The sequence below is a fragment of the Ceratotherium simum genome, chromosome 6 (assembly GCF_057802395.1).
Source record: "Ceratotherium simum simum isolate JZ-2026a chromosome 6, ASM5780239v1, whole genome shotgun sequence".
Taxonomy (NCBI): Eukaryota; Metazoa; Chordata; class Mammalia; order Perissodactyla; family Rhinocerotidae; genus Ceratotherium; species Ceratotherium simum.
In genome coordinates, this window is record NC_141905.1 from 41,224,143 (window position 1) to 41,252,108 (window position 27,966).

General features: G+C 39.1%; 1 protein-coding gene and 1 pseudogene across 4 annotated transcripts in view; both read right to left on the bottom strand.

Annotated features, from left to right (window-relative positions):
• The window catches only part of BICC1 (BicC family RNA binding protein 1), a 285,588-nt gene that overhangs the window by 126,125 nt on the left and 131,497 nt on the right, over positions 1-27,966 (bottom strand). The window lies entirely within an intron of this gene.
• On the bottom strand, positions 644-21,557 carry LOC147916850 (5-hydroxytryptamine receptor 3C-like; annotated as a pseudogene).

Below are 27,966 nucleotides of genomic sequence, written 5' to 3' on the forward strand. Positions count from 1 at the left end.
ATACAGAGAAAATAATGGTCATTCTGCACTATGTAACATCTTAAGGGATACTGTTTTCTTATTTTTATACTCTGGGAGCTCTTTAGGACCCATTTAATAAGTAGATAACTATCAGTGGTACAGCAAATGTCACATTATGTCACTCAATAATTCATTTTTAAATGTTTCCCTAGGAATACCATTTATATCCTTAATATTCACTACTCAATACAAGCGTTTTTACTTAAAGAAAACCCCTAGGTCTCTCTTTGCAAAAATTATCAACTATAAAATTATTAAAGGCTTAGTTAAATTTTACTAAAATTTATCTTCAAAAAATAAAGTCAAATTGTCCTTCTCATTCCCTCCCCACCCGGGGTTTATTGGGGGTGATTCAATCAAGAAAGCATTCCTGGAACCTGAACCCTGAGGAGCCAGGCAGAAGTCATGGTAGGGATGAGGGGAGCGGATGGCATGCAGAAGCAAGGACATAACTTTTGGAGGGCATAGGGAACTATCCATCTTGTCTGAAACTGCACAGAGGCCTGGGTTAAAAACAAAGTGGTTGCCAGGGCTGCGGCTGGGATTTGGATGGGCATGAAAGCTTGGCTGGTTTCTGACAGCAAGAGAAGCTCCAGACTGGTATTTGCAGGTGGGTATCTGCCTAGGTGCTCCAGAGGACAACGACTACGAAGATGGAGGAGGCCGTGGAGAGCAGGTAAAAGTGGAGGAGCAGGGTATTCATCATGTGGCTGAACTGCACCCACAGGTCCACCAAGTGCTGCTTCTGAGCCTTGTGTTTCTGCTGGCTCTTGTTGATATAAGTCATCCACTTAACTATGCCTCTCTGGTACCTGGCCCCTTCCCCACCAGATCCACTAGTTCCTTCAGGCCAGGCAGGTGGGTGGGGGTGAGATCCAGGCTCTTATTTCCCTCCTAGGGTGCAGTGGAGCAGCATTTCTGTGGGCTGGTGCAGCACAGAAGCAGGGAATACAGCCACCAAGGCACGGGTAAGGGCTGGGTGGTGGCCAGGTACAGCAGGTAGGTGATGAAGATGGTCTCCATCAGGCTGACCACCATCAGAGTCAGACACAGGGCAAAGTGGACATTGATGAAGGAGGTGCCAGTGGCTGGGAAGAAGTCATTCATCATGAGCAGAAAGACAGTGTAGCCTGGCAGAAGTGTCATCTTGAATGCAGCATGATTCTTACTTTCTGCTGGCAGGTATAAGCTAAGGGCATCAATGGCAACCAGAAAAGCCATTGGGCACAGAAGGTTTATCCTGTAGAGGCTGGTCCTGTGCCTGATGGCCACCGGTTTAGATGAAAGAGCTGAGGGTGAGCACGCAGTTCTGTTTGTCAAAGGGGAAATAGAAGATGTCCTGGTCACACATACTGACTACCCACATTGGCTTATAATATCTGATGTGACCTTCACTGTTGACACAGCCATGAGACCTGGAGGTGCCTGATCTACATCCATGAACTCCTCAATGATGATATCCGGAAGCCATAGGTTCTCAGTTGCCATGCTGAGCTTCTTTGATGTCCTCACATTCCTCTGGGTTCCATCTGATGAATGGATTGTACCTGATCATATTTAGCCACAGGAATGAAGCCATCAGCTGAAGCTGTGCATCTACTTCCAGGATGGCACACAGGGTGAAGGAGATGGTGACATGAGTGGGGATGCTATAGTTAATGACTGGATGGACACCATTCTGTCAAACACCGCTTGGAATGCAACAGGATCTGCCCCATGCTCATCAAAGTCTGAGCGACTGATGGTGAAAGTGTCTTCTCTTCCTTGAAGCAGCAGGTGGAGAATGAGGCAGAGGAGGCATCTTTCCCCATGGAGCCAACCTCTTTCCCATCTCCTCTCCTTGACTCTTCTCTGGGGAGTTAGTAATGATGTTGACTTTAACAGACCACAGTCCACACCTCGAGCCCTAGCTTAAACTGTCCTTTTAATTAAAACTTATAGGGCTGGCCCCGTGGCTTAGCAGTGAAGTGCTCACACTCCGCTACTGGCGGCCCGGGTTCGGATCCTGGGCGCGCACCAACACACCACTTGTCCTGCCGTGCTGAGGCGGCGTCCCACATACAGCAACTAGCAGGATGTGCAACTATGACATACAACTATCTACTGGGGCTTTGGGAGAAAAAAGGGGAAAAAAAAAAAAGGAGGAGGATTGGCAATAGATGTTAGCTCAGGGCCGGTCTTCCTCAGCAAAAAGAGGATTGGCATGGATGTTAGCTCAGGGCTGATCTTCCTCACAAAAAATAAAATTAAAAAAAAAATTAAAACTTATAAACTGATTTTTCAAAACCAACTACCAGTTAAAATGCTCAATATCAACTCTCATTTATTCAACCAAAACCTTCAGAGAGTTTATGTGGCAAGCACTACTGTCAACACTATATAAGAAAAGTTTCCAGTTACTAGCACAAGTAATTAATTACATATTCATATACATTACTTGGGAAACTATATTTTATTTGCTCATTTTCAGCAAATGAGGTTTTTTTCCTTATGTATAGTCCGGTAAATATTCTAAGACAAGTAGCTTTCCTTACCATACATACTATGAGCTTGGACTTTAACTGTACAAAACTTTTTACAATCCTTTGAAACTCTAAAAGAGAGGTTTATTAATCCCTAAAATAAACATTTAGATACTTTCTCTTTTTAGATCCCCACAGTTAAAATAAAGCAAAAAGAAATAGCTAAGTGATTCTAAGGCTGGTTACAACTTCTGAGTTTCTAAATTCTTTTTTAATCTGATCAGGAAAAATACTGAACTAGGTACATCCACCAGTTTTACAGAGGGAACGGAAATCTTGTTTTACAAGTTGCTGGGTTCTGGTTTGCATACTGAAACCTGCCTGAAGCAAAGTGCAGTCAGTAAATGTGGTAAACAAACACCAATGTCATCAATAAAACTGAGTTTTCCCAAATAAGAGTATGTGGAGTTACACATTGCATCCACTTAAACTGATGCAATCTTTGGAATGTGTGTTCATTCAAAGGGCAAATGAACTACTATAAAAGCTCAAATGCGACTATTGGGATACAGGCTGTGGTGCCAAAATAAAATTTTGAGATTTTTTTTCAACTAGGGTCAGACGTAAAGGTGAGATTCAGAACGCTGTGAATTCATCTGGAAACAAATTGAGTGGAAAGTATAAGTTTCAAACTTTACTGATATTTTCCCTTTCTTTTATAAGGTCACTCAGTGAGGATCAAAAGCTCACACAAGAGGAATTCATAAAGGAAAGGGCAAAGAAAAGTCTTCAAAACTGCTTTTTGTATAAATTGGTGTACCTGACCCAAGGCAATAATGCACTGACAGAAATCAGAACATCTAAAGATGATGTAAAACTCCCATTTTTTTTCAAGCTAAAATGATTCAGGGAACCTTTCAGAAAAGTTTTACTTCCAGTCTGCACCCTGTGCATTTTGTTAAAAAGTGGAAGGCCACGAAATATTTAATTCTGTGTTTATTGCCAACTTTTTATTTATTATGTGCACAAAAAAAGTAACTTACAATAAGCCAAGATGAGACAAAGGGGAAAAAATATTTACTGAGCACCTGGTATACATCAGCACTTCATAAACACACAAAATCTCCACTTCATCCAAACAAGCTTATGAAGCAGGCATGATCACCACTTGACACGTGAAAGGAAGTTTAGAGAGATTGAAAGACTTGCTCAGGATCATGTAGCTTTGAGCCAGGAGCGTCCTTCAGGCCTGGCTTTGCCATTAACAAGCTATATGTTTTCATAAATGTAAGTCCCCTCTCTGACACTCCATTCCCTCATATGCAAAATAAAAAGGCTCAACTAAACATTTCAATTATATTAAAAGGTGAATTTGATCTTTTAGGGACTGATGATGGATGGTCAGACTTATTTCTTTCCCTCCACTTGCACCCTGTCCTCCTCACCTTTATCCAATTTCAATGTTCTTTACTCATTCCACAAGAAGGTAGGAAAAGGAGCTGGACCCCCCCAAAAAAGAGTACTTAAAATCTTTGTTTTGATACTTGATGATATATCTGATTTTTAAAAAAGGAAAAAGAAATCTTGAACAGAGAAGAAGTTAAAATTAGAGTATTAAGAGACTTCCACTTTATGCTATATTGTTTTCAGGATTACAGTGAACACATGAGAACTTCATGAAATTCCTTCAAATGCCTCACATCTTCACTAAAAAAAAACAAATCATTATTGGAATCTCATAATAAGCCAGCCCCGGTGGTCTAGCAGTTTAGATTCAGCGCTCTCACTGCTGCGGCCCAGGTTTGTTCCCTGGTCAGGGAACCATACCACCCATCTGTCGGTTGTCATACTGTGGCAGCTGTGTGTTGCTGTGATGCTAAAAGCTATGCCACAGGTATTTCAAATACCAGCACGGTCCCCCATGGTGGACAGGTTTCAGCAGAGCTTCCACCCAGACTAGACAGACTAGAAAGAAGGACCTGGCCACCCACTTGCAAAAAAACTGGCCATGAAAACCCTACGAATAGCAGTGGAGCATTGTCTGATATAGCGCTGGAAGATGAGAGCATGGCACAAAAAGACCGGGCAGGGTTCCTCCATTGTACACAGGGTCACTAGGAGCCAGAACCGACTCAATGACATTGCCAAAAAAAAAAAAATTTCATAATAAGTTTGGTAAAGAAGCATCACTAATAGCTAATGAGAAACTGTATATCTAGACTAAATTTAAATGTCATTCTTGATGACTTAGCTTTTAAAAGACTAGAAAGTCAAGGAGAATAAGTGAGTAGTTTCTTCTGTAACCTGTTTATAACCCACAGAGGTACATAATTCATAGCAATTAGAAAATAAATTCTAGTTTGTTAAGTAATAATCTGTGCCTTCCTTGAAACCGTCAAGCTGTACTGAATTGATATTTTTCCATCTGGCCTAATTGTGAACCTCTCTTATCTAGTCCATTATTAAAAAGGCATGATAAGCTATCACCTCCAATATATTTGTCAAAGGAGTTTAAATATTAGACAAGACAGGTTAAATAGGAGCAAATGGCTAACATATTTTTACTATCTTATTTAAAATTCCTTGCAGGGGAGAACTCAAGGGGAAAGCAAATGTATACTGAATAATTCATCAGGTATTTGTGAGGAAGAGGATGATATTAACATTTGAAGGGCTACTATGTGACATGCCAGGTGGGAGGTTTTACATAGATTTGCTTTGTTTAATCATGTCTTTAGTCCTATAAAAAGAAGGCATCACTTTCCCACTTAAAAGAAAAATTATCTAAAAAACTAGATAATTTGCCCCAGGTCACACAGCTAATAAATGCTGATGATATAGTTCCAGCTCAAATATACCTGCATATATTCTTGAATAAAAAGTCAAAACTCTTTACAGTACCTCCTCCCACCTTCTCTGTGCTTGGCCAAGGATTCAAAAACTAAAAAGTCACATTCAGTAACCTATCATAATTCTAGTTTGGGCTGAAGGAAAAAAAACATATGATTATGACACAGTATATCAGAGGGATGAGAAGACAGCATATAGAACTTGCACTTCCAGCAAGAGGGTAAACTGGATATGCAGATAAAACCATTTAAGCAGAAAACATCTTAAAATGCTGAGTAAAATTAAGGAAATTCCTTAGAGATCAGAAACAAGAAAGAAAGAAAGAGGTAAGTGAAGGTTGGAGCCAGTATCTGCCATAGAAATGTCTATGATTACCTGGTAGCCTTTAGCCTGGATTTTAACAAACCATGTTCAAAGAACAGAAAATAAAGTTCACATCAGAAACAATCATACAAAGCCCCAGAGGTTGAAATGAAATAAAACTTCCCCTTAATGATGGACAGTGGAGATGAGTGCCTGGCTTGGCCTTGGTGGAACCAGGGGAAAGAAAAAATCTCCCCTGAGAATTCCTAAACACAAAAGTCTATATTCATGCACTCTTGGTGACAGAATTCAGACACAAAACAAATTAGTTTAAAGTATTTCTAGGCTAAGGCTGCTCCCAGGCAGATACACACAAAATCTGGAGCAAAGCGATTTAAACGTAGTCTTCAAAGAAGTCTCAGGGATAAAGTTCCAATGAACACGAGCTCACAATCAAAAAAAAATCACTAAAGATGATTTAGGGGAATGATTGAGAGGAAAAGCCATGAGTAGTGAGAGTCTAGAAACAATAAGCTACAGAAGAAGACCACCAAAATAATGCAGATATTATACTAATGAGATAGAATTTATGCTTAAAGATATAAAGGAAGGTATCAAAAATATTTTGAGGAAATAAAACACTATCAAAATTAATCATGCAGATTTCAAAAATAATTAATTATGTGACGGGCAGGAACACTAAGAGAGTCCCTTTCCTGAGGCTCAGGGACAGAGCAACTGCCTAAAACTGAGGCTGGGAGACAAGGGAGAACACCACCCACCCTCTACCCCACCACAAACCTTGCACCAAGTGACAAGCAGCAGTAGTCTACTGCTGGGGAAGAGGAGGAACAGAGAGAGAGCCCTGGGGCCCAGGTATGCAGGGCTGACTGAAAACCGAGGGTGGATCTAGAACACTGAGAAAACCCTCTTGCACTCCAGGCCTCATACTAAGCTCAAGGTAGCAGCATGCCACCACTGAAGAAATTTGAAGCCTGTGTTGCACTCATAGGAAGTATAGCAACAACAAAATTCTAACCCAGCTCAACTGCTGACAATAATGACAAAATCACCTATATTAAGGGTCTGAAGGAAAAGGAGATGTGACTATTTATGGGTATTAATATTATTTACCTCAGTCTCTATTGTTCTTTAGCACACAATACCTGACCTTCAATTAAAAAATTACTAGACACAAGGGGCTGGCCTGGAGGCATAGCGGTTAAGTTTGCGCCCTCTGCTTCAGCGGCCCGGGGTTCGCAGGTTCAGATCCCGGGTGCGGACTGATGCACTGCTGGTCAAGCCATGTTGTGGTGGCGTCCCATATAAAGTTGAGGAAGATGAGCACAGATGTTAGCCCAGGGCCAATCTTCCTCAGCAAAAAGAGGAGGATTGGCAACAGATGTTAGCTCAGGGCTAATCTTCCTCACACACAAAAAAAATTACTAGACACAAATGGGGAAAAAAGCCATTGTTAATAGATTACATAGTCAACAGAACCAGACTCCAAGATGACCCAGATTATAAATATTAGACAGGATATTTAAAATAGTCATAAATATGATAAGGATCTAATTAAAAAAATGATCAATATGTGCATATCAGATTTATCAGAGAGATGAAAACTATTGTCAAATGAAAATACTTGAAATGCAGAACAAAGCTATAGACTGGGAAAAAATATTTACAAACCATATATGCAATGAAGGACCTGTATCCAGAACTCTTACTACTCAATAAACAACCCAATAAAAAATTAGCAAAATGTTGAACAGACGTTTTACAAAAGAAGTCATATGAATGGCCAAGAGGCACATGAACAACTGCTCAACAACACTGGTCATCACAAAAATGGAAATAAATCCACAATGAGGAACTACTATGTGCCCACTAGAATGGCGAACAGTAAAAAGATGGACAATATCAAGTGTTGGAAAGGATGTGAAACAACTGCAACTCTCACACATTGCTGGTGGGAATCAAAAATTGTACAGCCACTTTAAAAAACAATTTGGCAGTTTCTGATAAAGTGAAACACACACTTATCATACGAGCCAGCAATTCCACTCCAACGCACTTATGCAAGAGAAATGAAAATATATGGCCACACAAAGACCTGCATGTGGATTTTAAAGCACCTTCATTTATAATAGCCATAAAATGTAAACCACTCAAATGCACATGAACTGGTGGTGAACAACAAAAAAAGTAGTCTATCTATACAACAGACTACTACTCAGAACTGAAACAATAAATCACTGATACACCCAACAACCTAGATGAATCTCAGAAGATCTATTGTAAGTGAAAGAGACATGAACGACTAAATACTGTATAATTCTACTTAAATGACATTCTGAAAAAGGCAAAACTAGGGAGACAAACAGATTTGTGGTTGTCAGGTGCTGGAATTTGGGAGGAAGGAAATTAATCGTTCTTTTAATTAAAAACTGTAAATTGAATTTTCAAAACCAACAACAAATAAAAATACCCTTCATTTATTTGTTCAACAAACACTTCCTGAGTACCTGCAACGTGGCGGGCACTACTATAGACACTACAAAAAAGTTGTTTAGTTGCACAAGTTTGAATTTTCAGAAAAGGATCAGATGAGAACAAACGTAATAAAAACTCATGAGTTTTCTACATGTTGACAATGTTATCAGTCAGAACTCTTAATACTTTTTCTATGTTCTTACCAGATTGTTACAAAATATCCTATATTTTATCATGATAATTTATTATATATTTATTAGAGTGAACCATATGAAACTGCAGTATAATCCCAAAATAGTTCTTTCCTATGTTCCCACAGAGAAGAACTCAAGTAAGAAATCTGTAAAAGTAATCAGTGGTCATGTCACACCTTCTCATTGTAACGCTAAATAATCAATGACTGAATTTCTGGTCAAAACACCTGATATTTTTGGTGAACTTTTTTTAACTTTTCAAGAACTTTCCCAACATCCGGACTAAAATGTGTTATTCACTGTGTAAATAGAGACGATTGCTATGGAGACTTAGCTGACTTCTGGTTTCATATTTCTAATGTAAGAACTAAAGGACAACAAAATTATTCCCATTTTTAGTTAAAAGTCTTACATTTAACTTCCTTCTTTATCCTTAGTGGAAAACATATGAACACCTTTCTTAAAAGGTTTATTTTATTCAGGTATTTTAAAATGAAATATCCCAAATTAAAAAATAAACAAAGATACTTTGCAAAATCAAAAAAATAAAATGGATTATCTTTTTGTTGAAGAAGCTATATTAGACAGTATAATTCATGCAGATAATTTTAGAAAAAAAATTATAAACTTTATGCTTTAACACTGGGAAGAAGTCAAGATGACAGCGTAAGCAGACTCTGAACTCACTCCCTCCTGCAGACAGAGCCAATTGACAACTACTCGTGGAAAAATTACACCTGAGAGAGAACTGAAAACCGGATAAGAGGAACTCCTGCAACAACGGACAATCCTAATTGAGGTGGAAGAGGCAGAAACAGATGGACCTAGTAGATATATACAGAGCATTCCATCCAAAAACCAAAGAATACACGTTCTTTTCAAATGCACATGGAACGTTCTCCAGGATTGATCACATATTAGGCCACAAAACAAGTCTCCATAAATTTAAGAAGATTGAAATAATACCAAGCATCTTTTCTGACCACAACGGTATGAAACTAGAAATCAACTATAGGAAGAAAATCAGAAAAGCCACAAATACGTGGAGATTAAACAAAATGCTACTGAACAACGACTGGGTTAACGAAGAAATCAAAGGAGAAATCAAAAAATACCTGGAAACAAATGAAAATGAAAATACGACATGCCAGAATTTATGGGATACAGCAAAAGCGGTGCTAAGAGGGAAGTTTATAGCAATACAGGCCTATCTTAACAAACAAGAAAAATCTCAAATAAACAATCTAACAATGCACCTAAAGGAACTGGAAAAAGAAGAAAAAACAAAGCCAAAAATGAGTAGAAGAAGGGAAATAAAAAAAATCAGAGCAGAAATAAATGAAATAGAGACTAAAAAAACAATAGAAAAATTAATAAAACCAAGAGCTGGTTCTTTGAAAAGATAAACAAAATTGACAAACCTTTAGCTAGACTCACCAAGAAAAAAAGAGAGAAGGCACAAATAAGTAAAATCAGAAATGAAAGACGAGAAATTACAACAGACACCTCAGAAACACAAAGGATTATAAGAGAATACTATGAAAAGCTATATGCCAACAAATTCGACAATCCAGAAGAAATGGATAAATTCTTAGAATCATACAACCTTCCAAAACTGGATCAAGAAGAAATAGAGACTTTGAATAGACCAATCACCAGTAAGGAGATCGAAACAGTAATCAAAAACCTCCCAAAAAATAAACATCCAGGATCAGACGGCTTCCCTGGTGAATTCTACCAAACATTCACAGAAGACTTAATACCTATCCTTCTCAAACTCTTCCAAAAAATTGAGGAGCGGGGGAAGCTCCCTAACTCATTCTATGAAGCCGACATTACCCTGATACCAAAACCAGACAAGGACAACACAATAAAAGAAAATTACAGGCCAATATCACTGATGAACATCGATGCAAAAATCCTCAACAAAATCCTAGCAAATCACATACAACGATACGTTAAAAAGATTATACACCATGATCAAGTGGGATTTATTCCAGGTATGCAGGGATGGTTCAACATTGGCAAATCAATCAACGTGATACACCACATTAATAAAATGAAGAATAAAAATCACATGATTAACTCAGATGCAGAGAAAGCATTTGACAAGATACAGCATCCATTTATGCTTTAACATTGTCTTAATATTTCTTTATAAGCCATTGGGGCATTTATACCCTTCTAGCAGAATATTTCCATGAACTGTGTCGACAGTATTTTGACCTGGAGGAACTACTAATTCCATAGTAACTGAAGTTTTCTTCAGGTACACTGGATGACAGACATCACTCAATACACACTAAGACGAACAACCATATGTGTCTCACAAAGGACCCCATTACAGAGAAAACACACTGAACACAAATTTAGAATGTAAAAGATGTGACTTTTTATCCCTCATTGATAATTTTTTAGAATTCCAAAATATGAAAGTTCTCAAAGATAAAAAATATAGTTCTCTGGGGCCAGCTTGGTGGCGCACCAGTTAGGTGCATGCGCTCTGCTTCGGCGGCCCAGGATTCACAGGTTCGGATCCCGGGTGCACACCGATGCACCACTTGTCAAGCCATGCTGTGGCGGTGTCCCATATGAAATGGAGGAAGATGGGCATGGATGTTAGCCCAGGGCCAATCTTCCTCAGCAAAAAAAGAGGAGGATTGGCGTCGGATGTTAGCTCAGGGCTGATCTTCCTCACCAAAAAAAAAAAAAAAAGTATAGTTCTCTATTTTTCCAATTTTTTTATCAAACTACACTCTAATTTTTATGCTTTTGCTTTCTTAATTTCATCTTTTAAAACAGTATCAAATCTTAAAGTTATGGAATTTAATCTTTAAGTCAAATGAATAATACTACAAAGCCTCACTACAAAGTCTCATATTTTAAAATCCAAATTATATCAGATTTGAAATCAGTATAAATTCAATAATACTTAATCCAATTTTTTAAATAAGTGAAATTTTACTTGAAGTACTCCATTACCCTCCAACGGACTTCAGATATTTTCCACTATGTAAGAGATTATCTAAGGTAAACTTGGGCCATTTAACCTTTGCAGAATGAACTTGTGCCAACAAATGAGCAAAACCTGAACATGGCATACGTAGGTAACTCTATACCTTGATTTTAATTGTTTAAACCTAAACATTGTCAATAATAGTAACCAACTTAACAATCTTCAGAAAATGAAAAACAGATGAAAAGTCTTAGATCATCATGAATCACACAGTAACGGAATTTAGCTTTAGATCACTCCTAAGATTCTTTTGACTATAATCAGGTTCAGGGCTTTGATTTTTATAATCTAGGCCAGTGGCTCCCAACCACTTCTCTGACTAGAATTCCTAAAAGGGGTGGGGTTAGGCTAGGGGATGCCTGACCTCTTTTAAAATACCATTTCTAAACTCCAGGAAGAAGGGACAGGGGACCATCTTGATAGCAATGCTTCTGAATTCAGTGAGGCAGCAGAAGCAGAGAGAGGCATGAGAGAACTTTAGAGACTAAAAGAAAAATCCACGTCCAGTATGTGAGCCCTTTTAAAGTCACAAATGGGAAGAAAAGAATCTCCTCCTTAAAAAACCTGACAGCATCAGGTTGCTACCAATATACTAGACCACACCATTTTGGAAACTACGTCCTATTACCACAAAGGAAATTAAAAACATCAGAATAAGATCCAGCTATCAATACTCTACTAGAGTCTCACAATTAATAAGAATTTATCTATATTCCACTTATTGAAGAAATGAACAAATTACAAAAGAGAAGCTGATAACAAAGATATATTTTTCTTAAATCTCAATTACTTCATGAGAAAAGAACATGTGATTTGAAATATTTAAGACATAATGTATATAACATGTTAAATACAGTAGTTTTCAACTTTGGCAGCACATTAAATCTCCTGGGGGGACCTTCTCTCTTTCCCTTCCCTTCTCCTCCCTCTTGGCATGAAGACACTGAAGTCCAAGAAAGCTGGGCCATGATGCGGAGGGGACGCCAAATGGAGGTAGCAGCAGCAGTGTGCCTGGCAGCCAAGGAAAAGGGGTAGTGGGGAGCACAAAGGTGGTGGAGGAAAGAGGATTCCTGAGTAGTTGGAATATTGGTTACATTAAGCAGAATTAATTGGGCATAAAATTAATATACTGAGGATAATGGGAGCCAGCTTTCTCAATTTCTGAGGGAAGGCTGGAAGAAATACTGAGGTATTGGGTTAAAACTCGAACTATCAGAACAAACTCACTTTTCTGAAGTTATAGAGACATAGATAGATGCAGAAACAGTCATAGATGTATATGTGTATACAGACATACGCACATGTATAATTCACAGTTCTGTCTGCTGAGAGAGCCAAGAAGGAATGACACCACTGAGACCAATTGTGGTTCTAGTTACCATCTTCCACTCAAAAGAAGGAGGGTCAGGGCTGGGGCAGGGAAAGTACAAGATAAGCCTAGAACATTTTGTTGTACCAGAAAGTAGGAAAATGCTCACAGAATGATGGGAAGATGTCAAAAGAACACAGGAGTCCGCCTGAAAGGGCTCAAATTTAGCACAAATCTGGGACAATTTGAGCATCAAAATAATGAGGTTATCAAATTACAACCCATTGAATAAAATAGGAATCTATAAATCCAAACTGAGATAAATAAGTAAATGAATAAACTGATAAATAGGGAAGAAAAGAAAGCTCTTTTTAATAGAATGTCAACTAATAAATGTAGATGGAATAATGAAAATAAATAATCACCATTCAGCAATATCAAGTGGTAGTTTAAAAAGGAAAGGATTATTAATGAATGCTAGGGTTTACAGGTGAGATTTGATGAAGAACAGGATATTGGCATAATATGGGAACACATCCTCACAAAACACTAATTAAATACAAAGGAGATAATGGTGACTTCACAGTGGAGAAAGTCATTGTTCATCAACTTGATCAGGTGATCATAGTTAACATCACCAGTGGTGGGACAGATTGACACAGTATGTTTCCTGATGCGATACACTTTAAAGACCATGGCATCATTCCTGCCAAGAACACATGGCCTGAGTCTGGTCATGGGAAAACACTGGATGGTCCTGGTTGAGGGTTGCTCTACAAAATGAAAGGCCTGTCAAAGATATGAGAAACAGGGAAAAGACATAGGAATGGGTTCCATACTGAAGAAGACTGACAGACATGACAACTAAACTCAACAAGTGTTCCTGTATACGATGCTGGACCAGAAAGAGAAAAAGAGACATTGTTGGGGCATTTGGTGAAATTTGAATGGGGTGTGTGGATTGTATGGTGATTTTGTATAATGTTGATTTCCTGATTGCTAACAGGCAATCTTTCCATGCCTTCCCATCCTCCCTCACTTTCCTTTTTCTTACCCTCTCCAGCATGGAGATGCTGACATCCAAGGAAGTGGGTCAGGAAAGAGGATAGGATGTGAGTCTAACAGCCAAGGACGGGGGAGGGCACTGAAGGCAAAGCATGGAGGTGAAGGGGGGATGAGGCTATAGAGTAGTAATTATAAACGTATGTAGGAGAGTGTCCTTCTTTTGGGGAGGTACACACTGTAGTATTTAGGGGTGATGGGGCACTATATCAGAAAAAGACTACATAGATATATTAACAAAAGGGAAAGAAAATTCAGTAAAATGTTAACAACTGGAAATCTGGGTGACAGGAGTGCACGAGTCCTTCGCAACGTTTTTGGAGGCCCAAAACTATTATAAAATAAAAATTACTCACAAAGAATCAACTGGGGAGCTTGTAAAAAATTCCAACTCCCCAGGCTGCCCCTTCGACCAATTAAATCTCTGGGGGGTGGGGATCAGGGACCAATATTTCAAGCTCCTAGGAAAATCCACTGGCTTAGCACTCTGTGATACAGGCATTGCTCAATAAATGGCTGATACTGCTGCCGAAACTACTATATTTAGCATAACTTCACATGCCTATATGCAGAACATAATTCTGTATATTGGAAATTATTTTTTAAGAAGACAATCCTAAATAACTGTGACCCATCTTAAGTGGCAAAGATCCAACACAAGTGATGAAGTTGATACCGGGAGCAGAGACAGCACTAAAAAGATTATAAGTAAAATATTAATAATGATGGGAAAGCAAGTCTTTAATCTCTCAAATGCTTATTAGTATCACAAAACAATTACTGAATTTGATCTTAGATAAGGATATAAATTATTACAAACATGATTTGCCTATAGAATCGAATCCTCAGAAGTAACAAATAAAATATCAACTTAAATAGGAAACAAAAAGAAGCAAATTTAACTAACAGCTATTTGTCTTGTGCCAAATGGGTTTTTAAGTGGCTCTTTAAAACTTAAATCTTATTTTATTTTTTTACTAAAAAAGAGAATTCATATAAAACAAGCTGCATCTATTAAAAGTCTCTATGTTCAAAGACTATTCTCCTCCTTGTTCAAGATTTTATACCTCTTCTAGTTCTTCTTCCCCTCCTCCTCTAGTTTCGCAAATGGCTGAAAATTTGTCACTGTAATAGTAAGCAGTTGTAAACAACCTAAAGGTCCCCAGTTGGGGACTAGCTGAATAACTTATTATGCTGCATCCATACGATGTAATAACATGTAATAAGCAGCAGGAAGAAAAAATGAGGGTAATCTTTATATATTCAATTGGAATAACTTCCCAGACAATATGTTAAAGTTAACAACAATAAAGCAAGTTGCAAAACTGGAAATGTTAATTACATGCTGGGAAGGGAAAAGAGACTGACAAGCTTTTAACTTTACATGTACACTTTTGTACGTTTTGATTTCTGAATCCTGTAAACACAGTAACAAAAGCAAAAATTTAAATTAACATATGCACAAAACAATTTTATATTCAAGAAATTGCCCTCCACTAAGGTACCTTTGGTGGCTCCAGGCCACTCCCCCTCTTCTCCATGATCACGGTGTACATCAAGTGGGTGCCACTTAAATCACAGGAAAGTTCATTCATTCAACGATATTGAGCTCCTACTGTGACACAAAAATTACCACAGTGCACATTCCTTAGGAACATACAAAAATTGCAAAAACAGCAATCCCTGCCTTTACCTGGACACAGCACATCTATTATAATGCAATGCAGTGTTGCATACAAACAAAAACCCCAATGAGGGAAAAATGGTGCATACAGAGCATTTGTAAGGATCACATCCAGCCCCCCATGATCAGGGACAATTTCATGAAAAAGGTGGCAGTTGGTCTTTCAAGAATAATACATCAATAGGCAAAAATAGGAATAGAAGGAGAACATTCAGGTGGATGGAATGGCACAACTAAGATGCATTTGGAGAGCAGCTAGCAACCCATTTGGCAACAGCACGTGGTTAGTATAGAGAAGCTGAGATAGAGGAGGCTGAAAAGAGAGGTCAGTGCAGAAAGCAGAGGCGCTTAAATTACAGGCAAATTCCAGGCCTGGGTCAGTGTCTAGCTCATAACAGACATTCAATAAATGTTTAACATTGTTAGTCGTGAAGGAGACATTGACAAGATTATAAATTGTCCGTATACCCAGATGCAGTTATACTGAGGGTTGGAAGTAGTCCTGGCAGTGAGTGGAGATGTCATTTATTTTAATTCTTTCAGCTGGTTGTGAATACTAAGAAATTGGTAGAGTTGTATTCTCAGATCAAGGAACGAAAGGAATAAAAATTCTGGAAGGCCAAACTCTATGATTTAAACAACGATATTTTCTTACTGAAGTCAAAATCTGTACAGGCCAAACGTACTCGCTGGAACAAAGCAGGAGCAATGAAACTTGGTAAAGGATACACAGAGCCATATTCAAACAGACCTGTGGACTGAAAAGATGGCAAAAGAAGGCTAACCTCAGCAGTTTTCCATGCTGCAGTATTCTGAGTTCAAACTTTGCATATTTTAAAGAAATGCTGAACTACGTTTTCATAGAAATAAAGCCACATTTCAGGAGACAAGTGTGCAGTTTGATGCTTACAAAAGGGGCTTTAAATTTCTACTCCTGCCTTTGGTGTGCACAGTCTTAGTGCGGGTGTGATTTATTGAGTAGGTGTCCCACCAGTGGGGCTCAGTTTCAAAAGGAACTGAAAACAAACTAGTCCCATGAAGATGATGCAATATTCCTGGAATTTTGGAGACAACTCCATGAATCCCAAAACTATTTCTGGCTATTTGGCCAAACTCAGGGCAGTGTGTAGTGTTTGTGTCTGTCCATCTCAGTGAAAATGCATTCTCTTTTGTGAAATATGGCAGCTACCATCAGTAGGACAAACTATCAAAATCCATTCACCCTCACTAAATATATGCCACATTTTAGAGAATAAGTCTTTTAAATACAACATTCTCATTCACCTTATTAAAAGTAATCAACGATTAGCTCTATGTCAGTAACTGTGCACTACTGTGTGACTAGTCTATTAATCTGTTTTCTGTACGTCTCTTGTATTAGTGGTTAAAATCTTTATCGGCATAATCAAAATGTTCTGGTGTACGTAACAGAGTACCAAGGAAACCTCTGCTCAGCCTTCATGTGCACAGATCTCAAATTATGAAGCCTTTTCCTAATACTCAAAATTTATCTGAGGAGAAGAGGAAAAGTACTAACATTTACTAAGCTCCAATTATGTGTTGGCAAAGTGCTTGTTTTCTTCTACCAAAGGTATAGAATATGGTTATAGTTCTGTAATAAAAAAATAAGTAAAAACAAGTTACATCTTGCCAGACAGTAACAATATTAAACATCTTTCTCCCAAAAATTATGAAACAAAACCTTTTACAAGGTAGTACTCCAAGGTCCCTTCTAACTTTAAAATGTTATGAGAATTAATTCCAAGTTAAGGTAACAATATATTACATAATTGACCATTTAAAATGGATGAGGCTGTAAAATTCCAAGTCAAAACAATTAACATTTATTGAATACCTGCGATAGGCATATCGAAACTCACAAGAGGAGCCAGCCTGGTGACATAGTGGTTAAGTCTGCATGCTCTGCTTCAGCAGCCAGGGTTCGCAGGTTCGGACCCCCGGCACAGACCTATGCACCGCTTGTCAAGCCATGCTGTGGCAGGCGTCCCACACATAAAGTAGAGGAAGATGGGCACGGATGTTAGCCCAGGGCCAATCTTCCTCAGCAAAAAGAGGAGGATTGGCAACAGATGTTAGCTCAGGGCTAATCTTCTTCAGCAAAAAAACAAACAAAAAAAAACTCACAAGAACATGACTATGAGTAAGTGACCTCCCTGGAAACTATGGTACGTGCATGCATGTGTGTGTGCACACAATTACTTTCATTTGCTTTACAACAAATTACTATTACACACTCAGATTAATGGGTCTGGGGCCCAATCATTGTGCCAAGGACAGCAATGAGGGTCTATGGATTACTATGTTAATTCAGCCACCACTCAGGCCTCAAAACTCAGGGCTCCCAAATTTCTAATAACATAAGTAGTGATGGTAAATTCTCTTTTCAAGGTTCTATTTTAACTGCATTTGGAAAATCACAAAAGTTTAGAGTCCGCAGAATTGTTATGTTCACTTAGTCTAGTTCCTTCATTTTACAGATGAGATGATTGATTTAGGAAAGAAAAAATGGCTTCTCGAAGTAACACAGCTAATTAATAGTTCTCTTGCTTCTCAGTATCAACCCCTCTCATTTCACCTTTTTTCTTCTCAACTGTTAAGTATGAATTTTAAATACGCTTTGTGTCCCAATTCATTACGGAATTTGGAACAGCCCTCTAGGTGGTTCCTTAAAATTTAATATCAGCTAACTCTATTGAGTAATTAACATGACCTTTCAATTATCTTAATCCTGTTATCTCAAGAAAAGTTCACTTTTATTTTAGTCATACTCACCCTTGCCAAACCTAGAACAAGATTTCAAGTTTTGTAGAGAAGCTGTGGTCCCGTTCTTCCACTATAAATTTGGGGCCATAACTTATTTTCAACCATGACCACTATTTAAGGCAATAGATAAAATGGCTAAAGCTTTAAAAACATGTTATATTTACTTGGCAATAGCACTCTGATGTACATATTTTACCATGAGGACTGGAGGTGTCTTAAAAAGCACATATGAAACAAAAGCATCAAATGAAGAATTGAGGGAATTCCAGATGGAAAATTCAGATAGGAAAATAATAAAGCCAAGGGTAGGTGGAACAGAGAATTTCACACCACAGGGCTTGAACGCTCACTATCTTGGCCTGCAAATTTGATCCCTGCCTCTCCCAAGCAAAGAGAGAAACCACATTTGCACAGGATTTGTACAGGATTCACATTGTCCATAAGCTGAAAAGTAAGCCAATTTTTCAAGACAGAAGCAGAGCTTGCTGGTATTAAGATCTGCAAGCAATTTCCCTGGCGGATCCTCACAAAGAGTCCAGTCTGTGATGGAGTAGATGTCCTCCACAACACTGGCATGTGCTGCGTCTCTTCTGCTCACAGTCTGTCAATACAGGCCAATGGCCTAGCGCCAAACAAAGGAGACAGATGAGGCATCTCACTGGTCCGAGAAGAACATGCAAGGAAGGCCAAAATCTCCCTTTGAGAAGAGTCTGGCCTCACTCCAACTCCCAGACAAATGGGCAATTAAGGTCACAAAGCTTAGAGCCTGGTCACAATCATTTTAGACTGGAAAGTGTTCAAGACAGGCGTTCCTCATCGCCTACAAAAGTACTTTGTAAGTTGGGGGTGTGGAGAAGAGGGAGCCTGGTAATTTTTTGTTCTCTAGAAAGCGTGCTTCAACAAACTTGAATGCAAGTTTTGCCATTAACATTTGTACTTTCTGTAAATTTTCAAGGACTAACTGAAGTTGGTTTCATCTTTTCATCTCGATATTTATTTTCAACAAAGGGAGGTCTAGGTTGACTTTAAAAGCTTATTAAGGGGGCCGGCCCCATGGCTTAGTGGTTAAGTGCGCGCACCCCGCTAGTGGTGGCCCGGGTTCGGATCCCGGGCACGCACCGACGCACCGCTGTCCGGCCATGCTGAGGCGGCGTCCCACATACAGCAACTAGAAGGATGTGCAACTATGACATACAACTATCTACTGGGGCTTTGGAGAGAAAAAGGGAAAATAAAAAAGGAGGAGGATTGGCAATAGATGTTAGCTCAGGGCCGGTCTTCCTCAGCAAAAAGAGGAGGATTGGCACGGATGCTAGCTCAGGGCTGATCTTCTTCACACACACACACACACACACAAAAAAACCTTATTAAAAGAATATAAAGAGTCTGAGTTTTATTGAAAAGAAATTATAAACAAAAGTGGAATGAATGAATATGATGGGCTGTGAGTAATAAATGCAGTGATAAATAAGTCTGAATTAGCAAAACAAGCAATTTCAATAAACCCTGCTCTGGGCTAGTAATACAAAATAGCTTGAGGTCTGAAATTAGAACTCCAATAGCTCCACTTTAGCAGTAAACAAGAAGAGCATGGCCCATGTTCCATGGATGATAGTGTAGGGGATCAGAATTGGCCACCATAAAATATGTCTCTTTATCTTGATTATTTTCAAGAACAACAGACTCTGGAAAGAAACTTTGACCTCCCCTCCACTAACTGCCTAAAGAAATTTAAGATAGAAGGCCTCTCCCAGGACAGGCCATCACCATAGATAACTGTGGGTATGGATAGACCGTGAGGGTCCTTGCTAAGCCCATTCTTATCACAGCTCTGAAAACCAGCTAAAAGTAGAAGTTGTCCTTTGTAAGAGACATTTACCTTTACAAGGGAAATCTCCATTTGTAAAGGTATCTCCCTCTCTGTACCAGGAAGAAGGGGGGCTCTCTAGAAACTGTTATCTCTAGAAACTCTTATCAATGTGGAAGGCGAAGCCTTAAATCTGCATAATAACCTTACTCTTATTTACTGTGCTTTTCTGGTATTCTCCCATAGCTGACTCCCCCCACCCCCAACATCCTCCTTCGTCTTTACCTGAATATGCTATTTGAGAGGAGAACCTCCGCCATTTTGTCGAGTCACCCAGTCTTTCCTGGGTCTCTCGCATGTATATATGTTATAAAGCTTTGTCTGATTTTCTCCTGTTATTCTGTCTCATGTCATTTTAATTCATAGCCCAGCCACAAGGACCCAAAGAAGGCAGAGGATATGTCTTCCTCCTCTACAATAGGCAAGACCCACAGAGCACAGGGCTGTCCTGGTTGGACTGCAAGCCCCTCACACACAGTGCAAACATTTGATGGTTGAGATCACCAGCTCACAAAGGAATCGTGGGGGGAGGGTGGGTAGTTAACATGAACCCCATCATCGCTACTTTCAACTGTGCTCTCTGGAATCTCTCTTTCCCATCTCTTACAATGAAGGTGAGAGTCCATAAATTTCTGGTCACTTTCAGTAATAGAAACTCAGTCCAGTGCAGTGTAACACTCCACTCTCCTCAATTCAAAGTTAAGCCCACTCCCCATGATTAGCTAAATTTGCAGCTCAGGAAACTCAGGGTGGCATGGAGAAGGGAAAGAAGAAGAAAAAGGGACAGAGAAACAAGGCACATTGAGAATGGGGTGCTGCCCTTTCCTCCCTTCAAACCTCTTCTGAGCTCCAGATCAGCCGTTTAATAGGTGGTGACTAGCATTTTTTTAATGAAACAGAAGAGAAAAGAATAGAAAGATCAGGTTGTATTACATGTAAGTGTTATTTTATTAAACTTTTTTTCATTTATTTTTATGTAGGTGTGTACTGGGTTACAATGCAAAATGTATTTCTTACTGCAGGTTACTGCAAAAAAAAAACTGAAAGTCAGTTCTTTCTATCTCAGATGGCTGGACAGTACAATATGGTGGTTATAGCATGGTCTTGGGAGCCAGACCACCTGGATCCAAATTCCAGGTACCAAATCTCTCTGTGCCTTAGTTTCCTGTATATGTAAAATGAGAACAATAGAACGATCATGTGATTGTTGGGAGGATTAGATGAGTTAACACATGGAAAGCCTCTAGAAAATGCCAGTGGAGATTTAGCTATTTAAGGGAAGAAAGGATGGAAGAAAAAGCAAATGCCTCCTTAGGTACCTGGGGGCAGCAGCAATCCTCTCCTACTGCTTTCCAGTGCTTCTCTGACTAACGCTAACTGGTTAGTGACAGCCTCTACAGGAAGGTCTGCAGGTATGGCTCTTGTGGGGAATCTGTATGAGTTCTGAGAGGCCTCCATGAGGGCTCCCACCGCACACTTCCCTGACACAAGAAAACCAACATCCTCCATGTCTCGTTACTCCCTGACACTAGCGGAATACCTAATGGTCTCTAGATGCTGGGCTCTACTCACCTAGCAGTGAGGCTTCATGGGTGGGTTACCAGAGAGAGAGCTCAAAGCCAGCTATCTTCAATGGTATCTCTTGATGCACACTAAACTATGGGCGAGTTTCTCCCTAGTTCTCTTTTCAAATCTCACATAAGCATTGGAGCACATCAGCAATCTGCCATATCACAAACATCTGTGGCTGAAGCAGTTTTGCCACCAGGTAATGAAACACTGGTCTCCTTGTCTTGCAGGCATGCCCAGTCTTTATGAGAGATTTCCTTGGAAAGATCTCTGCTCCTAAAGGATCATCTTCTCACTTCTTATGGGGACTACCCCATTTCCCATTAGCCCAACATCTGCAATGACTATCCACCTCTTTCTTTCCACTTCAATCTTCTTATTGGGGAGGGGATTTGCAGGGAAGTAGGGTGGTTTGCAGCGGTGGCTGTTGGTCTTAGAAGTTATCTGCCACTTCTTAATAAGTGTGAAGGAGAAGTGTGTGGACTCAAGTGTTGACAATTCTTCTGAAGCTCTCTTCAGAATGCCAGGGCCACATGGCCTTCCACTCTGAGTCCTAGTTGTCAACTATGGCATAAAAGGAAAAGGTCTACTCAAATCCTGTGTAGTGGAACTACCAAGAAAAAAAGAAAAGCAGAAAGGAAAGAGAGAAGTAAAGTGATCAGAAGTCATCATGATAAGGAGGAGAGACAGGAGTACCAAGTAGCTTTATGCTCAGGCAATGGAGAGGACTTCCAACAACGTAGAGGTATTCTCTACCCAAGTACTCTGGCAGTTAAAGATATAGGATGGGGTATGTGTGTGTGTGCGAGAGAGAGAGAGAGAGAGAGAAAGAGACTAAATATGGCATTGTTCTCTCCATACCATAGCCTCTGAAGTCAAAGGAAATCTCTATAGTAATAACTAAGTCATGGCAGAGTGGCCAGCACACAAAAGTGCTGTATACGCCACGAAATAAAACTCTGTGTATGATAAATAGATTTTGTGGCTTGGATTCAAAGCCTTCTCTAGCAAAGAGCAGAGGGAAATGGCATTTAAAATGGGTGAGCACAAGAAAATGTTGAAGAATCAGTACAACATCAGAGCACTGACTCCATACACACTGTGATGCATGTGAGAGCACAGCTCAGAAAGGACAGTTATTAGAATGTTTTTATATATTGTGAGCATCTAAAACTGCCAGGTACCACATGTTCCTAGAGCAGACGACTTCAGCCATGCTCTACCGTAGGAGAGGGTCTCAGTCAAACGTGCTGACACTGCCCTTAGAGATGGCCTAATGGCTTGCTGAAAAAGGAAAGTAGTTTTTTTAATGCAGTTGATTGTGTCATGTTTATTTCTGAAAACCTTTTCAAATTAAAGTAAGTCATGAAAACACTAGACCAACTTGAAAAAAGAATTCAGCACATGCTAAAGCTGGGAAAAAATGTTGTGATTTCTGGAAAATACATTGCTAAATGCAGTGTATCCTCTAAACAGTTTACAACACTCAAAAAATCAGTCATTCGCAGCAATGCTTGTCAACTTTTCTTTGTAATTCTAGTCACACTAAACACCAAAGGGAGCTGGATAAAACTTTGGTTAGTTTCATGTTTGCAGAGCTGTGCTTCTCTCCCATGATTACACATGCACTTTTTGGTTTTTCGGTTTTTTTTTTTTTTTTTTTTTTCAGAAAGCTCTCCTTGAATCCCTTAAGCACACATGCTTGTAATGGTGAAGGATAGTCCTTTACACTCCATCAAAAAGACAGAAAAACAGTTGTGAGTAGCCAAAGAGGGTTTTGTGACTTGGAAAAGTCTTGCGTTTTCAAAGTGCTGACAAGCCAAAAGACACAGATTATTGTGAAGATGATGGTTTTCAGGAGTTTGGGAAATCACCTTGGGAAAAATCACTCCTTCAGTCTGATACTATAACCACTATGATTCATTCCTCTGGATTCCAGATAACTAGTATTTTATGATTTAAAATACTTCCTAAACTCATGAATTATCTTTAAGTTCTTTCAAATTTCAGAATTAAGCTAAAGGCGAAGGATTTCTGATTCTCTAAAGCAGCAAAGAGATTTTGACATTTATGCTATTTCCTAAAACAATATAATTTCAATGCTTTATAAACTAAATTTTTTACAGCAGCAATTTGGCATCCTCTCTTTTCAATGGTTACTACACGCAAATATTCAATGTTTAATGCTACTTTTCTAATTAAATAAAACGTTTTCATATTTTTCAATGGGAAAATGATTAATAGGATAATCACCAAATAGGATGTTCTAAGTCTACACTTGTAAGTCTATATTTATGAACAAGAAAAGTTGATGGCTAGAAAAAAACAGAATACAAACTAGTTTATAGAGTTAATGACAATTAAATAAAATAGTTTATATAGGCATATCTATTACAGGAAGATGATTAGAGAGATGCTTCCAATATGTGTACAGCATCTTTGAGGAGGAATCTGGCTGTTCTTTAGTTTCTGCTCTGCACTTCTCTGTACTCTTTTTCTTTCAATGAGTACACGCCATTTTTACTAAAAAAAATAAAAAGGAAAGAAAAAGCTATTTTTCCCAAATAGAATATAAACTTAGGAAAAGAAACATTCTTTGTTGTATTTAAAACTAGCATGTAAAATCCCTAAAACAGGCAGTGGTTAGTAAAAAAAAAAAATTAAATTCAGGAGCAGGCAGCAAGAGAGACCATATGTCTCCCAAATGCAGCACGACCTAGTACATTTTTTACAAGAGAATCTCCCATGGCCTAAAATAAAATTGTTGCTTCCATTTCTTCTACCATGAGTTTCCTGAGAGTTCTATGCAGGAGGCACACAGATACTACACTGGTATCAATCAAAATATTCCAGACACATGAGACTAAATAAAAAGAGTTATTAGCAGAAGGAAATCCATCTTTATAGTAATCACCATAGCCTCATTTCTATATAATGATATCCAAACAGATCATGCAGGCAGCCTGCAAGACCCTAAGCCTTTTTAGAAGGATAGATGATAGTCATCCCTCACTAGGAAACATGGTAAAGGGAATTCCACTAGTGTATTACGGAGAACCTTAGCCCAGATAAATAATAGGTTATTCACTCCCATTAGAGATCAAGGTAAATTTCATATTTCATATTCTTATTATTATCCCAACTGTGCATGTTTACTCTATTTGGGAAAGCTGAAAAGAAAGTTATATTTATCAACATTTTGCTGCCAGCATGACTGACACATTTAAAAGGTGCTGTCTTTTAAACTTTTAGCCTTCATAATTAGTCAGCATTTCTCATCTAATAGCAAATGGCACAGTCCTGTTCTTAGGAAAAGTTGGCCTGGAGAGGCAGTACAGAATAAACAAAGATAAGTAAATGGACAGACCTATGGTTAAACAATTGTTTTTAAAAATCTTTGCACATCTAATCACAAGCCCAGAAAAACATGTATTTCTTCAGTTTCACTGGCATTGCTCCAAATTCACCTACAAAAGTTATTTAAGTAAAAGACTGGGTGTAACTGAGCGTGTGAAAATTCTGTTCATTTGCCAGAAGAAAGAGAAAGGTACAAAAAGCCAGCATATGCTCAGCAGGAAAATCCAGTAATCAGAAAGGAGAGCACCAAATAAAAAGGCAACTGCTCCTGGCAAGATGAAGCTGTTTTCTTTATATAGTTTCTGTTCACCTTTGAGGCCGTTCAAATGACCTGGCCCACAATCTTGGACAGCATGCCCTTGTGTAGAGACCGTCAACTGGCCTCTTCGGGAAGAAAACTGAACTTCACTACTGTCTCAGAATGCGAATGGGATTGTTGGCAAAATTCAGTAGTCCAAGTTCAAACAGTAATCGAGTTTACTACATTTTGAGCCAGGATCACAAAATTTAAATTGAGAAACCAGCCAGGTTGGACGCTCGGGTAATGTCCTTTGTGTTTGTTGAAGTCTGCCTAGCAACTACTGGCAATTTCTGAAAGCACGTTCACTCTGGAAAAATAAATACCTGCCAAAATGCCAGTATGGTTGTAATCACATGCCTTTTCCCTCTTTAAAACCTATCATCAGCTTCCCTACCTTGACCTAAAGGACAACAAATTGTGTGTGTGCGTGCAGGGGAGGGCCTCTCTGTCCATATAAAGCAAATGCTTCATTTAAACACAGACTAAACCTTTTAGAATGTGGAAATAGTATTCGATGAACTTCGTTGTTAGTAAAAATCGACATTTATGGGCCGGCCCTGTGGCTTAGCGGTTGGGTGCGCGGGCTCCGCTGCTGGTGGCCCGGGTTCGGATCCCGGGCTCGCACCAACGCACTACTTCCCTGGTCATGTTGAGGCTGCGTCCCACATACAGCAACTAGAAGGATGTGCAGCTATGACATACAACTATCTACTGGGGCTTTGGGGGGAAATAAATAAATAAAAATTATAAAAAAAAAAAAAAAAAAATCGACATTTAACAGTAACCTTGCCTCTGGCTTAAAATATATATAAGCATATTAAAGATACCTTTAAACATATACTGAACTGTCAAAATGATTGAAGCAGATAATCTATATATTGTTTTTAACTTAAATTTTTAATAAAGAGGACATGGTAGAAATATTACCAAATTTCAAATATCTTTATATGAAACCTTTTTTTTTTCCTTTTTACAGGATTGCCCTTCCTGACAAGCTTAGCCAAATTAAATTCCATTACATTTTCAAAGCCTAAGAATATCTGAAGTCAAAGCAAGAAAACATTTGTTCTTATCTAGTTTTTCCAATCATTCAAATGTGGCCCTGGACGCACAACTCTAAGGGATCTTAAAGGGAGCCAGCTGTGGAATGCCACAATGCATGTCTGCATCACACATGGGGCTCAACAGCAAACAGAGGCATCCCAGGCGTGGGGCGGCCGAGGGTCTATTTCTGAGCTGCACGGGCTCATGTGAGAAAAGGCTGCTCCCCAGACTGTTTTTGAGATTTGGCTCAAGAGAACTAAACTGTCTTCCCTGCATAACAACTTCTTGGTCTCAGGTAGTGGAATCAGTACAAGGCATACAGGCGGAGGCAGCCACGCGAACCTGGCCAAGTCAGTCCAGTTCTCTGAGCCAATTTCCTTTCTCTAAAATAAGAATAAAGCTACAGGGTTTCTGTGAGGATTAAGAGATCGTTTCTGCAGCAAGTGCCTTAGTACAATGTCTGACACATTATAGCTACTTGGAAAAGGGTAGCTATGTGTTATAAGTAATGCTCTTGTTAGAATTATTAGTAATAATAAAAATTAACAAGTAATAATAAAAGCTGGTTAACCATCTTATCTAACCCAGCTGGAAGAAATAATATTCATGGAGATTGTCTCATAGTTGGATAGGTAATTCTAGATATTCTAAATTTCTAACTTTTGTAGAATTGCTTTTACTCAGATTAGCACATAAGAAGAAGCAACTATATTTTTCCTATTCGGAGACACAACAAGAAGCAAGCATATTGCAGCTAGGGTGGTTGGTGTTGACAACATATTCTACCAGACACACACTGCAGTGTCTCTTTTAGCAAATTCACAGAAGCTCTTCCAAGGTTCCTGTAGCAAGAAAGCCTGTGATCTGCCAGAGCCACTGACTCAGTTTTAATTTTATGGACCTTGTGATTCTTACAACTGGTCAGGTTTCCCTTTCAGCTTTGGCCATGGGAGAAGCTCAGATTCTGATGCGTGTGTTGTATACAACCCTATTGTTCCCCGCCTCGAGTTATTTTCCAACTCTTATTTTCCCTTCACACCAATTTCTTCTTGCATTTATTTTTCAGTCTGTGTTACTAAATGGAGATTATTAAGTCACTTCAAAACCCTTTTTGGAACAAGGGATAACATAATATATCTTAGAGCTGAGCACTCTCTGTCATTCAGAATTCACATTAAAAATATAAGAATTCTGGGGCCGGCCCTGCGGCTTAGTGGTTAAGTGTGCGTGCTAGGCTACTGGCAGCCCGGGTTCGGATCCCGGGCACGCACTGACGCACGGCTTCTCTGGCCATGCTGAGGCGGTGTCCCACCTACAGCAACTAGAAGGATGTGCAACTATGACATACAACCATCTACAGGGGCTTTGGAGAGAAAAAGGGAAAAAAAGGAGGAGGATTGGCAATAGATGTTAGCTCAGGGCTGGTCTTCCTCACAAAAAATAAAACAAGAATTCTGAGTTCAACCCAGTCCAGCCAAGCTCGGGTTTGGAGACAATGGAAAGGTTTCTCTGACAGACAGATGCTGATGGATGACTATGGAGGAAACTGCTTCAGGAAATATCTGGGAAGCTTGACAAAATTAGACGCAAAGGAAGAAGACAGCAAAGAGTTCTGTAATCAGAGGCGCTTCAAATCACTGAATGCAG